This window comes from Callithrix jacchus, chromosome 11 (assembly GCF_049354715.1).
Source record: "Callithrix jacchus isolate 240 chromosome 11, calJac240_pri, whole genome shotgun sequence".
Classification (NCBI taxonomy): domain Eukaryota; kingdom Metazoa; phylum Chordata; class Mammalia; order Primates; family Cebidae; genus Callithrix; species Callithrix jacchus.
The window spans coordinates 125,979,800-125,998,269 of NC_133512.1; the positions used below are offsets into that span (position 1 = coordinate 125,979,800).

The 18,470-nt window shown below is 38.2% G+C and overlaps 1 protein-coding gene across 8 annotated transcripts in view; it reads right to left on the reverse strand.

Moving 5' to 3' along the window:
- CPED1 (cadherin like and PC-esterase domain containing 1) overlaps positions 1 to 18,470 on the reverse strand; it is a 316,126-nt gene that overhangs the window by 171,028 nt on the left and 126,628 nt on the right. The window lies entirely within an intron of this gene.

Consider the following 18,470-nt stretch of genomic DNA (forward strand, 5'->3'; position numbering starts at 1 on the left):
TTCTATGCATATTGGAACAAAAATAAATGTATCAAAGTTGCTTCTTCCTCATGTCATTATTCTGTGCAAGATCTAGCCAATCAGAGAAGACTCTGAGAGAATCCCAGTGTCCTGCTGTTGTTTTGTTGTTTTGTTTTGTTTTTTTGAGACGGAGTTTCGCTCTTCTTACCCAGGCTGGAGTGCAATGGCACGATCTCAGCTCACCGCGACCTCCGCCTCCTGGGTTCAGGCAATTCTGCTGCCTCAGCCTCCTGAATAGCTGGGATTACAGGCACGCACCACCATGCCCAGCTATTTTTTTGTATTTTTAGTAGAGATGGGTTTCACCATGTTGACCAGGATGGTCTCGATCTCTTGACCTCGTGATCCACCCACCTCGGCCTCCCTAAGTGCTGGGATTACAGGCTTGAGCCACAGTGCCCGGCCCTGCTGATGTTTTAATAATTAATTATTTCATGTGGATAGAGGGTATAGGGCAGTATTACAACAAAAGGGGAAATGAAGCTGAATTGTGTCAGCTTAAAAACACAATTGTTAGTATCACAAATAGCTGATTTTTGCTTAAATATTAAAATGATGAAAATAAAAGTTCTTGAGGATGCTTCATATAAAGTTCAAGTGAGTATTTTTTAAAGTATAAAGGTATCTCATATTGATTCATAAACTTTTTCTGTGTAAACGCACTCTTTTAAAGATAAAGAACAAAAAATATTTTTTGAAAAAACATGCAGCAGTTATTCTATTAATATTTTTTGGAAAAACAGACTAAATCTATCCAAACTACACAGGATTGCAAAGTGAAAAACTTTGTTGCTGTGATAAAGAGGGACAAATATTGGCCTGAATTGCCTGTGAAAAATGGTAAATATGTCTTCTCAATGCAAGCAAAATTCCCTCAAGATAAACGAATACTGGCTTCATAAACTTTTCCAGTTGAAAAACAGAAACCTAATAAGATTACACATAGAGACGCTAAGAATGCATCATTAGTATTTGGCAATTGGGATGTTTTTCCATTTTACTTAGGAAAATAAATGTAATAATTGTATGATTAAAAGAAAACAAATTATTGCTAACACTAAAAATGTTAACACCCTTGATTCAAAACAGAGTAACATTATGTTTTTCTCAGTAAAAGTAACTCATCGTATTTCACTAATTTCACCATATTATGTAGAAAGGGTTATTTGTGACATTGTTGCATTTTCTTATTTTAATGTTACCTGAATATCATAGAGGTTAAGGCAAATAATATATGCAAGTTGGAAACGTCTATGTAGCAGATGAGATAAATAAGATTATTTATCAGATTATATGTCCATGAGGAAGAATAATCAGTAAATTAATGTCTTAGAGTTGCACTTATTTTTTTAAAATGAAAATGATTTCTTAATTTCTGACTGTGACAGTAAGCATTTAAATATGGAATGCCATTCAATTCAACGTTTAGTGAGAACTCTAGCCTTTAGAAAGCCCTGTATTCTTTGTTGTGTGGGACAAGTTGCATATATAGATATTACCTCTATAGACTATAGAGGTAAAAAGGTCTAGGTTTAACTTTGGTTGTGCCAAAGTTGTGAGACCTTGTGGGATTAATAACAGCACCTACTTTATAGAAGTATCGCTGAGATTAAATGAGAAGATGTACGTAAGGAATTCCACGACTCAGCACATCCATATTCAGCACATGTCAGCTCCTTTTATTTTTTTATTAATTAAAACAAGACAGCTGGGCATGGTGGCTCACATCGGTAATCCCAGCACTTCAGGTGGCCAAGGTGGACAGACCATCTGATGTCAGGAGTTTGAGACCAGCCTAGCCAACATGGAGAAACCCCATCTCTACTAAAAATACAAAAATTAGTTGGGAATGGTGGTGTACATCTGTAATCCCAGCTACTCAGGAGGCTGAGGCAGGAGAATCACTTGAACCCAGGAGGAAGAGGTTGCAGTAAATAAGCAAGATCATGCCAATGCACTGCAGCCTGAGTGACAGAGCAGGACTCTAACAACAACAACAACAAAAGTTCTGGGAACAAAGCTGCTCTAAAAATAGTCTTTTAAGAAAACAAAACAAAGAAAAAGAAGTCCACAGCCACATAAAGGAGATTTCAATTAAAGTGGTTGTGGCACCTAGACTCTCCTAATCCAATTCATATTTGTAATACCAACCAAAGAAGAACATTTTAAAAATATAAGACTTTCAATGTAAATGTTTTTAAAGAGAGTGAATAAAGGGGTGTATATGATGATTGAACAGACCCTTCCATGGGTGTGCCTCCCAACAAAAATGAAAGAGTAGAAGGGGGGACCCAAATTACTGGTCTTTCTCCCATTTCTCTAGGAACTCAGCCTGCTGAGAGAAGGTCTAACATCAACCAGCAATCATGAAAGCAGAATTAGAACATAACTGCATTTCTACCCAGAACTGTGAAGAAAGAAAGAGGAAAATGACCCTCAAAAAAGCAAGACTCAGAAAGGAGCTACTTTTCTTTTTGCATTAGTTTCATTCTCAATGTTGTCTCTGCATTCCTTTCTCTCTCATTGCATGCATTTCAGTTTATGTAAGCCCTTCAATTAAAAAAGAAATCCAGATGAGTGTGATTTTCTCTTTTTAATTCATGTAGTATAGTGGAAAGCAAACTACATATGCCAAAAATGAAAGCAGAATCATACAAGTGCTTAATACACATTTTTTAAAAACCATAAACTTTCGAAGTCTCCCAAAGAAGCCACAGATTTTATCAGATCTTGTAACTAACTCACTTAGACTGAGTGAATCACTTTTTTGAGTGTCTGGTTACACTGCAATTTGTTACTCTAATTGTGTTTCCTTGGCCATATTACATGAGTTCTGTGAGTCTCAGTGCAAAATGACAGAACTACACTCAACGATCTCATAAGATAACATTAAATCTGAAATTATTTGATGTTAATTCCATTCAATTGCCGCCGGACCTGAACTATTTTATCCAGGCACTTCTTAACTCACAAATACCTGAAGGCTCACCTTCACCTTTGCTGCTTATTTAGAAAAGACAAGCCATGAACTCAAATATTAAAGACACTCCTTCTCCATATCAACACTTCTAATCAGCATTTTTGAATTAAATAAATGTGAGAATGTAAGTTTGCAAGGAAATCGGTACATTGGCAGTAAAATAAAAATGAATAAAAGAACATCTTGAAACTTTTAACATGACATGAAACTATTTTATAAACTATAAATTTTCTGCCTTCAGTGTAAAAATGAAATACAAATTTAGTGCAAAATAAATTATATGGAGAATGCCCCTGTAAGATCCTGGTCATAAAACCAGTCAGCTAACATACCACCATTTGTGTGTACTTGTATAAAATTCAAGCAATAACTAGTAAGGTATTTACATTTTTCCAACATTGATCCATTCAAGCAACTTATTCAGATATAAGTGGGTGAACTAAAACTATCAATTAATTAAAAATGGAAGGACAAGAGCAACAGAGTGAACTTAAAAGAATATAGAAAACTTCGATCATGTCTGATATCTTAAAATACTTCCAAGGTGCCCTTGTTATCCACTTCATTCCACCTCATATTTTACAGCTCCTCCCATGTTATGTTCTGGGTTCCAGCTCATTATTTCTCTCCATCCTCCCATAAGACCTTGCTTGGGTGAACTGATCTCAATGTCAACGTGTCATTCGTTTTGTGTTAAACTTGCCGACCTTCTTGTGTGCTCTTTCTGCTAGACTGTGAGTGTTTTATTTTTATTTTTTGGTCAGAAACTGTCCCATTTTATCTTCTGGATTTCAGTGCCTAATACCAAGTAAGTATTCAGTAAATCTGTTGAGTAAACAAACCTATGACATTACAGAAACCGCAGATACCTTGATAAGAAAAATACCTTACTAGAGTTTCTGGGTAACATCACTTTCCTCAGGACAGCATATTTATGTCTTGCTTCCATCTCGTGAGAGAGGGAAAATATATACTTTTCTGATGTCTTATAATAAAACCTTTGAAGAAGAGAAGCTTGCAGCTATTTGACAGAATTTTAGAGATAAGAAAATTTAATCTATGAGTTAGAACAGAGGATTAAAGATTAACCAGTATTAGGGTTTTCAAAGTAATATTCTTGACTGAGAAACCATAGCAGAATGTCATGTTTAACAGCATTGTACCTTACCAAAGTATATCAGGGTTTCTCTTGATGTTTTTATGTGTGAGAGAACTTTTCATCTTCTCAGATTAAAGAACATTGCTACGTAAGTCAGAGGAGGGAATATTGGTACATAAGAACAGAAAATCAAATACCGCATGTTCTCACTCATAGGCGGGTGATGAACATTGAGAACACATGGACACAGGGAGGGGAGCACTACACACTGGGGTCTATTGGGGAGACTAGGGAAGGGACAGTTGGCGGGGGGAGTTGGGGAGAGATAGCATGGGGAGAAATGCCAGATATGGGTGAAGGGGAGGAAGGCAGCAAATCGCACAGCCATGTGTGTACCTATGCAACTATCTTGCATGTTCTTCACATGTACCCCAAAACCTAAAATGCAATAAAAAAAGTCATTTTGCACCAATATCATATGAAAAGATGCTCACTATCACTATTCATTAGGGAAATGCAAATTAGAACCACAGCAAGATATTATCTCACACACATTAGGACGGTGACTAACAAAAACAAAACAGAAAATAACAATCATTGGTGAGGATATTAAGAGACTGGAATCCTTGCGATTTGATGGTGGGGAAGTAACATGGTGCAGCCACTTGAATAGCAATTGGGGGTTCCTCAAAAAATGACAAGTAGAACTACCATACAATCCAGCAATTCCACTTCTGGGTATATACTAAGCATAATTGAAAGCAGGGTCTCAAAGGCATATTTACACACCCGTGTTCATAATACCATCATTGACAATAGCCAAAAGGTGGAGGCAACCCAAATGTGCATCCATAGAAGAAGGGATAAACAAAATCTAATATATGCATACAACAAATATTATTCAGCCTGCAAAAGAAAGGAAATTCTGACACACGCTACAACATGGATGACCCTTGACAATACTTGCTAAGTGAAATAATACAGTCATGAAGACACTGGATTATTCCACTTATATGAGGTATCTAAAGTAGTCAAATGCATAAAAACAGAAAGTAGAATGGTGGTTGCTAGGAGCTGGGAGGAGGGGGAAATGGGGAGACGTTTACTGGGTATATAATTTCAGTTATGCAAAAAGTTAACTAGGGATTAGTTGCATGACAGTGTAAAAATACTTAATGCTACTAAACTTTACACTTAGAAAGGATTATGGTAAATTGTATGATACATGCATATGACTGCAATTTAAACTTTTAAAAATAAATTTGCAGCCTTCACAGCTGTACTTTCTCTAATAATCACGCTTAACCACTTGCTAATTTTGTATCATCAAAGTCCGCAAAAGCAGTTGTCTCAAGGTTAGAAATTTTGCAAAAGAAAATGAAACAAAAAAATAACCCCTCCATGACTCTTACTTCTCAGTTCCTGCAAACGGTACAAATATTTTCCATTTTCATGCCACCTACTTCTAGTCTCTGTTTTAATCTTGAGTACCTTTTTATCCTTGAAACTTTCACTCATTTTTTTAGGATGTGAAATATCAACAGCAAGCTTGAATATTGATAAGAATGAGCTAGAAAAGAGGTCAAACTAATGATGGAACACAAAATCTAGGGGATGATCATTTCAGATTCTAGTCAATGCTTAAAATAAAGGATGACATAAGAGCTCAGACCCACCTAAATCCATGGGTGAAGCCAAGGGCACTTAATCAAATATATAAAATCCAAGATTGTATGTTCTTCGTCCAAATTAAAATGGCAATAAGGATGCATTCAAATCTACCTATTTGTAATACAGCTGGAATTTAAGTCTATTGTTTGGATATCAGTTAATACTATTATTTTGCCTGTTTCAAACTCAGTGGGAATCCATTTGTCTGATTTTGACCTAACCAGTCAGTCTCTCAGCCTGTTACAGAACTCTTACAACGAATCTGAAGTAACCCAAATACCTCAAAATTTCATCCTAATATTTTTATATATGAAAATCTTTTTTTGATTGGATTGTCCTATAATTCTCAGTAAGAAAAAACCTTTATAAATTTAAACTTTAAAATTTCAGTGACCATATTGCTCTAACATTAAAAAAAATTCTTCCAAATAGTTAAAATTATGGTTCATACACAAGAGAAATATATTACAAATCATCCAAAATAATTTCTAGAATAAAAAGTAAAATTGTATTGGAAATGCAGCTCTGATACAGTTTGAGTAGATGTCTCCAACAAATATCATGTGAATTGTAATCCTCAGTATTGCAGGTGGGGCCTTTTGAGAAATGTTTGGGTCATGGGGGAAGATCCCTCATGGCTTGGTGCTGTTCTCACCATTATGAATGAGTTCTCAGGAGATCTAGTCAGTAAAGTGTGGTCCCTCCTCACCCACCCCTCTTGCTACTGTTCCCACCATGTGAGATGCCTGCTATCCTTCTCCTATCAGTAAAAGCTTCCTGTGGCCTCTCCAGAAGCTGAGCAGATGACTGTACCACACTTCCTGTACAACCTGCAGGACTGAGCCAATTAAATTTCTTTTCTTTAAGAACTCCAGTCTCAGGTACTTAACAGCAACACAAGATGACCCAGTGCAATCTCCAAGATGTGTGTGTGTGTGTGTGTGTGTGTATTGAGATGGAGTCTTGCTCTGTCACCAGGCTGGAGTGCACGGGCGTGATCTCGGCTCACTGCAACCTTCAACTCCCTGGTTCAAGTGATACTCCTGCCTCAGCCTCCCAAGTAGCTGGGATTACAGGCCTGTGTCACCATGCCCATCTAATTTTTGTATTTTTAGTAGCGACAGGGTTTCCCCCTGTAGGCCAGGATGGTCTCGATCTCCTGACCTCGTGAATCTCTGCCTCAGCCTCCCAAAGTGCTTGGATTACAATTAATTCATATATCCATTAAAAGAACATTACTTATTTCTAGAACAAGAAGGGTTCAGCATCAGTATTAACATTATTTTAAATATAAGCATGAAGGAAATTTGTTTACACAAATACACAGATGTGGATGGAAGGATTTAGTTATGGCAACATGGCTTATTTCTCTCAACTCCCTCCAGGATACATGCTATAAATCACATAGTGGTTTATCATGAAATATTCAGACTTATTAAAAACAAAGAATTGTGAAGAATTTGTTATCTAGTGATTAGCATCCTTCATTTGCTCTAACGAACACCATATTTAAATTTGTCTGTTTCTTTCTTTTTTTTCTGGCAAATGTATTTTCACCTTTGAGTAACCATCATTATAGTATCAAGGCTAGCAAAAGCTGGGTTCTTTCTTTTGAAGAGCATAAGGATTTATAAAAAGGATGAGAAAGATCAACCTGCTTTAGAGGTATCTTTTCAGCAAGATCAAACTTCAGAACGTTATCCGTATGAAAGGTGAAGTTCTGGGCATTAATTCTCTCAAAATTATCCATGTGCCTGTGAGCCCATTGGGGACTCATCATGGATCCCCAAAGGTATATGACACCTAGCTCTGGATATGGCTGCCTGTCCCTACTCCAAAATGCATCTGAGAGAGCTGTGGCAGGAAATGAAGCACTAGTGAGCATCCTGGACCCTTGGAAGAGGAATGTGTTTTAGAAGGAAAAAAATCAGATTTTTAACAATAGAAAAAGAGAAAAAATGATTTGAGAAATGGAGAAAAATGACTAAGTTACAAACCTAAGTAGTGATGTAATTTTTTAATTTAATGCACCTGTTGTATTTGAATATAATTTTTCTGGGCATGGTGGCTCATGCCAGTGGAGTCACCAGCACTTTGGGAGTGCTGAGACAAATGTATCATCTGAGGTCAGGAGTTTGAGACCAGCTTGGCCAACATGGCGAAACCCTGTCTCTACTAAAAATACAAAAATTAGCCTGGTGTGGTGGTGCTCACCTGTAATCCCAGCTACTCAGGAGGCTGAGGCAGAAGAATTGCTTGAACCCAGGAGGCAGGGATTGCAGTGAGCCGAGATCACATCATTGTACTCCAGCCTGGGTGACAGAGTAAGATTCCATCTCAAATATACATATAATATACATACATATATATAATTCTATGTTGTATTTAATAATAATCACCACCCTTAGCCAAGCTGACACTATGTGGCTAACACTGTGCATTTTACATACACTGCTTTGTTTGTATTCAGAGCAGTGCCATGAGTATGGTATTCATCATCCTTATTTTATTGATGAAGAAACTGGGGGTTGAGAATGCAAGGTACATGCCAAAGGTTGTACAGCCAGGGGCAAGCAACATGGGTGTTGAAGTCCATCTGCTTTGCTGCAAAGCCCCAGCATACTTCTGCCCTGTGTTTTTTATCGTATTAGCTTTAGGACTGTGGATGGACCCTAAAATCCAGAAGAATGAATCATCTGTGTTTTTACTTTCATCGAAAATGTGTTTGGAACTGACACAATTCTCAAGCACATGCCTTTGCACCCACACAATTAACAACAACTCAACAACTTGAGAATTTATGTAGCCTAATTACCTTTTGGAAAAACTAAGAATTTTTTTTGTATGTTAAATCAAATTGCCTGGATTAAGAAAAAAAATCATGTTAAGTCAAATGATTTAAGAATATAAATACTCTCATCATTTGTTTTAGTTCACTGAAAATTGGCTTGCTTCAGGGTAGACCACAGAAAACCAAATTGGCTGAACCTAAATTAGGATACTTTTACTCATTCCTTGTAATTAGATTAAAAACTCCAATATTTAAATAAGTTTTCTGTTTCCAGTGACGTGAATAATTTTATTCATTCATACTTCTTAACAGCTCTAAACTTTATAGCATATATTAAACTTGGAAATCAGAGTGTAGATTCTATACAATTTAATCAGTTTCACAGTTGAAAACTTTAAACTCTCCCATCAGCATATAAGGGAATTGTTCAGAAGCAGAGTATAGAAATATAAAAGGCTGTGAATAGCATAAAAATTTAATTATTTTCTTTGAATGATAGGCCCTTGATTGCATTATATTCGACCTTCTTAGAGAACTGGCAGGTTTTCTTTATTAGTCCTTCTGGAAACTCTCAGTGGGATATAAAGGAGCAGAGAGATTTAACAGCAAAGAGCAAAAGCTAAAGTTGTAAAGATTTTATCATTGAACTCTCTATGTGTATGCCTGCTCATTTTCTTTATATGAATGCCATTGTTCCAGCAGGTCACAACTATTTCCATTAAAGTTAAAACACAAGCCTTCTTTGAACTCCCAATAAAATAAGATCTGACAGCTCATTCAAAAACATTCCATCTTTTATTAATTATCTTGACTAGAAGATGGCATTGAAATCTGGTTATATGTGTACCAAGTAACATTTGTTGCAGGCAGTACAAAAATTTGCAAATAAGGATTCATTTGACAGAAAGATACCTATCTCATATCTGTAAATACTCTCAAAAGAGTAAGAAAGTAAAAAGGGAAAATGTTTTCAATTTATATTCTGGATATTTCATGCAGGGTATCTAATTTAGGTCTTATTAAGTCTCCTGGTCAATCACAAAAGAAAAAGAAATGTATTCATGATAATGGGTTCTGGTTGTACAAGAAAGAAAATGATTGAACAATTTGACCTGACTTTTAAGTGGCTGTAGTGTTAAAGGCTGTTGAATCCATAGGAAATTTACGACAACTCTCTGCTGTTTCCTCCTACCTTTCTCATGAATTACCTTACACCTCTCTCACACCAAAGTTGTGAGTCTTTTACATGGGATATTTTAAGTGGGTACTTCATTATGCATAATTAAGGTTTATGATTTGGCATCTAGTTAAATATAATGCTAGATAGCCCAAATCCATGCCATCTCTTTGTGTCCTGAGTACTGACTACTGACTTCCCTGCCCACAATAATTTCTTTTTCTTTGCTGCCAGTCATCATGTCAGTTCCCTGCTCATAAAAAACAGAAGTACCCAACATTTACAGAAGGATATGAATCAACTGTGGCTGAACTTTTCTTGAACATTCCAAGTCAGCTTAAAAACCATAAGGTGCTAATTCATTCATGCTTGGAGGACATAACAATTAATCAATAGACATTTAAGCACGCACTTAACATTTACGCACGCAATAGTGAAATAAACAGTAAACAGTAGAAGTGCCTTTATCTTTTTTACTGTAAAGTGCATTATTTTTATATGAGAATTCAAAAAGTGATACATGCAATTCTTAAGCTTTTTTAAAAATAAAAAAAAATGTGTATTCCTTTGTCAATCTTCTGACATATGGCCAAGGCCTTTTATATGACTACAGGTGAACTAATGAGAATTGCAAGTCATCGAACTTACAGAAACCTCACCCATAGGCACTGACTTAACTGCAATTAAGCCAAGAACACAAAGACACTTGCAAAGAAATCCCAGGGCAGAATCATTCTAGGTTTTACAGCTTCCCCCCACCCAACGTTTTGAAAATTGTTATACCCACATTTAATTCATCTGAAATGTTTTAACTTGGTTTTTTTATATTGACTTTGTAATAAATATTCAGCTTTGCTTCTACAGAAACAAGTCTGTCTCTTTTGCACTTAGAATTCATCAGTTTATCAAGGTAGACATAGAACTCAAGGGTGTAAGGGACAAACGTGAAGGCATCCTTGCCTCAGGCATTGAGCTCTTGGGTTCAGCAGTCAGCAAGCCTTATGGGGGGAATGCAGAGTAGTACTACAAGTTGTTAGTGGTAACTAAGAGAGATTTTATTCACTAGAGATCTGAGTCCTAATCCTAACCACATTTATTATCTCTGTCCTCTTCACTAAATCATCAATCTTTATTTCCTCATCCATAGAGTAAATATAAACATATCGACCTATCTCCCAGGCTTCTTAAAAGTTTCAAATAAGGCCAGGTGGTCATGCCTGTAATCCCAGCATTCAGGAGGTCGAGGTGGGTGGATCACCCAAGGACAATAGTTTAAGATCGGCCTGGCCAACATGGCAAAACCCCATCTCCACAAAAAATACAAAAGAATTAGCCAGGCGTGGTGGCGCGCACCTGCAGTCTCAGCTAATTGGCTGCAGTCTCAGCTAATTGGGAGGCTGAGGCAGGAGAAGCGCTTGAACTCAGGAGGCAGAGGTTGTAGTGAGCCGAGATCATGCCACTGCACTCCAGCCTGGGTAACAGAAAGAGACTCCATCAAAAAAAAAAAAAAGGTTTTATATAAGACTATGTCCAAGAATACATTCAGAAGTGTAAAATGACAGTAGTGTCGCTTAACATTTTACATTCCATAAAATTCAAGCTCTTCAGGTTTCATCTCCAGTATATCTTTATCTGTTCTAACCTACTCCACAAATCCTGTGTGTTTGTCTCTTCCTTCCTTCTCTATCCCTCTCACCTCAGGCCACCCTAGGATTCTCCCTGCTCTTACAGATATTCAAATTCTGGCCAAGTAAGGCAGTTCATTTTACCTGCATGATTCATGTTGTCTTTGCAAAGCAAATGTAAACATCCCACCTCATTTTTAAAGAAACCCTACTCATTCTTCTAAGCTCAGCTACAATATCATCCGTTCTGTGAAACCTATTCACTTTCTCCAACCTGAGTGATTTTCCCCTACTCTTCACTATCTCTGCAACTGAGTCATCCCTTGCATTTTGCCTTGTATTAGAGTTATTTATAAATATGTATTTCCCCCCCACTAGAGAGTTCCTTGAAAGCAAAAACCACCATTTCTCTTTGAGTCTTTCTCTATATGGCCCAGCACATAGCAGGAATTCCTAAGCAATTCTGGAGTAAGACCGTGTTGAATTAGCTGTGAACGATTACTGAATTATTCAGTATTGCTTTTCTTTGAGTTGCTTTGCCTCCATGATCATACGAACAAACATATGTGAGAAGATATTAATTAAATGTGGGTGAAATTATACTGTTTCTATACCTTACTTGATGAAGGACATAAACCATTAGAAACTTAATCCTCTTTTAGTAGAGAAATCATCAGTCAAGATACTCATACCCACTTCCTATTCTATTGAGGCTGGTTCTTACTCATCTGCCCCTTCTCAGGCCTTGTTTGCTCTGTAACCTGACTGAAGGAACAGGAACCTGTGTGCCTCTCCACCTCCTCATTTCACGTTTCTCTTTTCCACTCCTCCTCCTGACTGACTGGTTGTCCCCCCATCTGATCTCTCAGTCGATGGCACCACCACTCAAATAATGGCTGAAGACTCCTCCTTGAACCCTCTCTCTTAGCCTCTCTCTCACCCCAACACCAATTCTTGTTTCTACCTACAAAATGTATCCACATTTCTCCTTTAGACTTTTTTCTTAACAACCTAGGTCAAGCCACCATCCTCCTCATCTGGACCCCTGAATGGCCTTGCAACTGGTTTCTCTGCCTCTGTTCACAATTCTCTTCAATCTGTCCTCCACACAGCAGCAGAATGGGCTTAAAAAGTAAATCAGATTATGATAACCCCCTGTTCACTATCTTTTAGTGGCATCCCTTTGCCCATAGGAAAAAATTCAATTTATTACCTTTCCTATGAGTCTTGTGTGATTAGACTCTTGCCTCTCTCTCAATCTCTCAATGTTCACATGTAACACAGTCAGTGGTTGTGGCATTCTGTGAATATGTGAAGACTCTCCTACCTTTGGAATTGTCCTTTTGCTGGGAATATTTTACTGTCATCTCTTCAAATGGCACTTAGTCTCATCACAGAACTACACCTCAAATCTCACCTATTCAGGGCAATCTTTCTACCTCTCATAAAGTGGGCAGTCCAGTTACTTCTTAGTCAACATCCACCCTGTTCACTTCATTCTTAGATATAGTAAATACCTGTAACTATCTGAATTTCTTAAAATGTATATAATTGATTATCTGTTTTTCACCTGTCATTCCTTGCAAGAATAAACTTTACAAAGGCAGGTACTTTGCCTTGTTTCCTGCTATGCTACTAGAGCTTAACATAACATCTAGCATATAGGAGGTAGCTGGTAAACGTTTGTAGAAGGACTCAAAAGACAATTCCTATTTTACAGACATGGAAAATGGTCGATGGATGTTAGCACATTTGTCTAAGGTCATACAGTTTTTATAAGGACTTTCCTACTGCACATGCGTCCCCAGACCTATAGAAGTCATGGCTTGGGATGTTTCTTTCCTTTCCTGCATATCCAGTGCTATAGATCTAATGCTGGTAATTTATTTCTCTCTCCTTTAGAGTAAAAATGCAATCAGATATTTGCTTATTACTCAGCCTGAAAGGATGTCATCATTGTCCTATTCATATTTTAAAATCACATTTCTTTTTCCTTAACAGTAACTACTTGAAGGCATGAAAATGAAATATATTCCCTTAGCATAATGTTTTTCTTCTGTGACTTCTGAGTTTAGAGTAATGTTTTCTCTCTGTGTGACTTGAATAAACATTCTTCATGTAGATAATCTGGGTAATCAAGCACATAGAAAAATTCTTAGAATAACTTCTAATAGAAATTTCTACCAAAGCATTAGTTTGTAACAGTATGTTTTTTTAAACAGGTTGATGAGGCTGCGGTACCTGGAACTGTCAGATTCTGGAAGACTAGAGACCACATATTAGGAAGCTGCTGTGGAGGGGAAACAGTGCATATGGATACACATATATATGTAAATAAAGGGGTGCTTGGGATTTCCACTGCTGTTTGAAGTCCCTTTCTCTAAATTTTAAAGACTTACTTCATAGAGATTCTAAGAACTGCTTTTACAGGCTAGGAATAGGGAGTGAAAGGACTAATTGTTTTGAGACAAAGAGGATAGAGTGATGTGTATAGGAATGCTCTGTGTCAGTCAATGGGGCAATGAGAGAATAACCGCTTATAAGCAGATGCTCCGTAGAGATATAACAAAAGCAGTGAGATACATCTTTATATTGCAGAAGGTACAGAATATAAAGGATGTGTGAAGAATCCCAGGAAAGAAACCATTTCTGCTGCCTCAGTAGCACTCAGAGAAATAAAACACAAATTTTCAGGTCTATATCATAATATCAGGTCATTTAGATAATTTAAAGGAATTCCAGTTAACAGTAGATTTGAGGTTTAGAATGTAATGAAATAGAAGTAACACGGAAGATTCATGGATACAAGTAGTGCAGTCTTGCATGTTGAGTATATAATGCCAGTGTTAACTTTATAGTAATTTTAAAACTGGTATTGTGTAGTAAGTTTAAAACTCTGTGTTGCAAAATCTTTTTTTTTCCCCAAGGAAAAAAGTTTAGGCCTTGATTTTTGGGCGATGGGACAGGGTGATGTTTTTGAGCTTTTGGTGACTGGCTTAGACTAGAGTTTTATGGAAATCAATCTGTTAATCACTTACATCCCTGATATATTTTGTTTGATCTACAAATAAGACAGTGTAGTATGTTTATGAGTCATTTCTTCCAAGTAAATTCAATATTCCATAAAACTATATCCTATATTTGTGTACTTTGCATATTTATACCACTCTCAAATAAATTTCTTGAGGAGAAAGAGCTCTAGAAAATATCACTGAGTCCGCAGCCTCCCCCTGAGCTCTCTGCTCCTCCTGTTCGACAGACAGCGGCATGTTGTCTCCCGCGGCCAGCCACATCCCTGAGACACCGTGGGGAAGGTGACGATGTGAGTCAACGGATTTGGTCGTATTGGGCGCCTGGTCACCAGGGCTGCTTTTAACTCTGGCAAAGGGAATGTTGTCACCATCAATGATCCCTTCATTGACCTGAACTATATGGTCTACATGTTCCAGTATGATTCCACCCAGGGCACATTCTATGGTACCGTCAAGGCTGAGAACGGGAAGCTTGTCATCATTGGAAATCCCATCACCATTTTCCAGGAGCGAGATACCTCCAAAATCAAGTGGGGCGATGCTGGTACTGAGTTCATGGTGGAGTCCACTGGCGTCTTCACCACCATGGAGAAGGCTGGGGCTCACTTGCAGTGAGGAGCCAAAAGGGTTATCATCTCTACCCCCTCTGCTGATGCCCCCATGTTCGTGATGGGCGTGAACCATGAGAAGTACGACAACAGCCTCCAGATCATCAGCAATGCCTCCTGCATCACCAACTGCTTAGTGCCCCTGGCCAAGGTCATCCATGACAACTTTGGTATTGTGGAAGGACTCATGACCACCGTCCACGCCATCACTGCCACCCAGAAGACTGTGGATGGCTCCTCCGGGAAACTGTGGCGTGATGGCCGTGGGGCTCTCCAGTACATCATCCCTGCCTCTACTGGCGCTGCCAAGGCTGGGCCCTGCTGGATATTGTGGCATGATGGCCGTGGGGCTCTCCAGTACATCATCCCTGCCTCTACTGGTGCTTCCAAGGCCGTGGGCAAGGTCATCCCTGAGCTGAACGGGAAGCTCACTGGCATGGCCTTCCATGTCCCCAGTGCCAACGTGTCAGTGGTGGACCTGACCTGCCGTCTGGAAAAACCTGCCAAATATGATGACATCAAGAAGCTGTGAAGCAGGCACTGGAAGGGCCCCTCAAGGGCATCCTGGACTACACTAAGCATCAGGTGATCTACTCTGACTTCAACAAAGACATCCACTCTTCCACCTGGGTCTGGCATTGCCCTCAATGACCACTTTGTCAAGCTCATTTCCTGGTATGACAATGAATTAGGCTACAGCAACAGGGTGGTGGACCTCATGCCCCACAGTGCCTCCAAGGAGTAAGACCCCTGGACCACCAGCCCCAGCAAGAGCACAAGAGGAAGAGAGGCCCTCGCTGCTTAGGAGTCCCTACCAACTGGGTCCCCCACCACACTGAGTCACCCCTCCTCTCAGTTTCCAGCAGACCCCTTGAAGAGGGAGGAGACTAAGGAGCCCCACTTTGTCTTGTACCATCAATACAGTCCCCTGTACTCAGCCAAAAATCAATCAAACAAACAAAACAAAATAATCACTGAATTTTCTTATATTAAACAAATCATTAAAAATGCACATTTCTTCACTTAAAGGTATACTCACAAGTTTATGACTGATAGGTTTAACTATTCCCTAGAAAAAAATTAAGATTATTATATTTCATATGAATTTGAGCTGGAGGAATGAAGTTTCTTAACATATAGTCACCTGAGTGATACCATTCTGTTTTTTTTTTTTTTTTTTTTTGAGAAGGAGTTTCGCTCTTGCTACCCAGGCTGGAGTGCAATGGCACGATCTCGGCTCACCGCAACCTCTGCCTCCTGGGTTCAGGCAATTCTCCTGCCTCAGCCTCCCGAATAGCTGGGATTACAGGCACGTGCCACCACGCCCAGCTAATTTTTTGTATTTTTAGTAGAGATGGGGTTTCACCATGTTGACCAGGATGGTCTCGATCTCTTGACCTCGTGATCCACCCGCCTCAGCCTCCCAAAGTGCTGGGATTACAGGCGTGAGCCACAGCGCCTGGCGGATACCATTCTTTAATAGTGCTGCATATTAACTTTCAGAAAATATTCTTAAGTGATAAAAAAGTCAATGTCCAGTGGCTGACAAACACTGAAATCATCCCAAATTAACTGCATGGGCTACGTAATTTAAATTGTATTGAAGAATTATCATCATTCACAATATTTACTTAAAACTTACCTTTTGTAAACCATAAGTGTGGGTTATAAAATAACTTTTTAAAATAAACATGTATAATCCTATGGGGAAGAAAAAGTCCATGCTTTCCTAAGCATTTTTGCCTTTTTTCCCTCTGATCATTGGACAGCTCAGACTATTTGTACAATAGCAAAAAAGACCACTTGGGGGCAATACAGTAATTGTTTTGCTCCATCTCATAGCTATGTAGGTTTCCTCAGTGAAAAAAGATTGCTGTTTCTTCTAAATTTGAAACCACATTTTAATATATGGAAGGAAAAAGGCTGTATTTCATTTTAAACTTACAATGAATAAATCACATAAGACAAATGCAAGTCAGATTTTCTCCTGAAGGGAGCAAAAGCCCCTTCAGCAAACAAATCAGTTTTACCTAGTTGGCACATTTGGGGATATTTTATATTTAGAATTTGTCACAGCCTTTGAGACAGATCTCAAGGAATAAAGGATACTGTTAATGAAAATCTCAAAAATGATATGCATTTAATAAGTTTCAACATGTACTGGTAAAAACTTACTTTTTTTCTATACCCAAAGTGGAAAAGTGCAAAAATAATTTGTCTTCCCCACTAAGTACATATTCTGTAATACACCTAAACATTGAAGCAATTAATTTTTAGAAACACTTACTGCCATTATTTTCACTGTTATTACTTTGCATTCACATACCACTTTGTAAAGCAGTTATTTTTATTACTATTCTTTTCAGCAATTTGATGAGTGGAGTCTCTATTCTAATCCACTTCTCTCTCCCTGAATCTGCTGACTACTAGGTACTAAGCCAGGCACTGAAGATTTGTTTCCTACTTAAATAAAGAATAAGCATAATCTCTTCTCTTAAGGATTTCAGAAATATTTAGGCAAGTAGATTTTTCCTCTTGGTTTTTGTTCTGTTGTTTGCTGACTTTATGTGATCTTTTGCCTTCCAATATATTTTCCTGTCATCAGAAGATATTTAACATTACCACAGTGATGAAAAATTCAGTTAAGCCTTGTTATTAAAGTCTTAGGGATAAAGATTTATAAAATTAAATCTAATAACTTTCTAAGTCCCTGTACAGAAATGAAAACATTCAGGAAGATTGCAGGAAGTTTTGCCTCAATTCATGGTCCATTACTCAAAGGGCCATCTTAACAATCCTTTCTTGCATCGAGGGTAGTGAAGAAAAGGAATACAGCTGCTCTGTCTTTGAACATCTTTCTGGCTTAGTTGGCTCATCTATTCAAGAGATAATAAGAAACTAAAACATTAAGATGGTGCTGCTCTCTATGGATGCTTAAAGTGTTTGAAAAGATTTCTTATACTAGACCTCTTTGCCCAGGCTGTTTCCACTCTGAACACTTGTTCATTATATAAACTTGTGATAAGCAAGGTGTACAGAAATCAGAGCGACATTGCTGTGCTGGGCAGCGGCAGAAAGAGGAAGAGCCTCAGAAGTAAACTTTTAAGAGCTTCCGTGAAGCTCACAGGCCATACACTTCCAGCATCCAGTTCAGAGAAACAACACTTGCTCTTTTCAAGTCCTCAACTAGGCCCCTTCTTCATTTCTTCACATACATTCCTTTGACGGCTCCAGGGAGAAGCAGGTTCTGAACAGGACAGGTGAAGGGGAGGAGCTGAGAAGGGAAATACACCTTCTATCCTCCAAAGTACTATTGAGGAACTTTTCCATCTTTCAAGCATCCTGAAGGATGGAAGGAGGAATGAACTTCACTCACCTGATTTCACACAGAAATCCCTGAGTATTAGCTCACCTCCATTTATCTGGATATATAATTAACATTTGTCTATTGATGTTCTAGTATTAA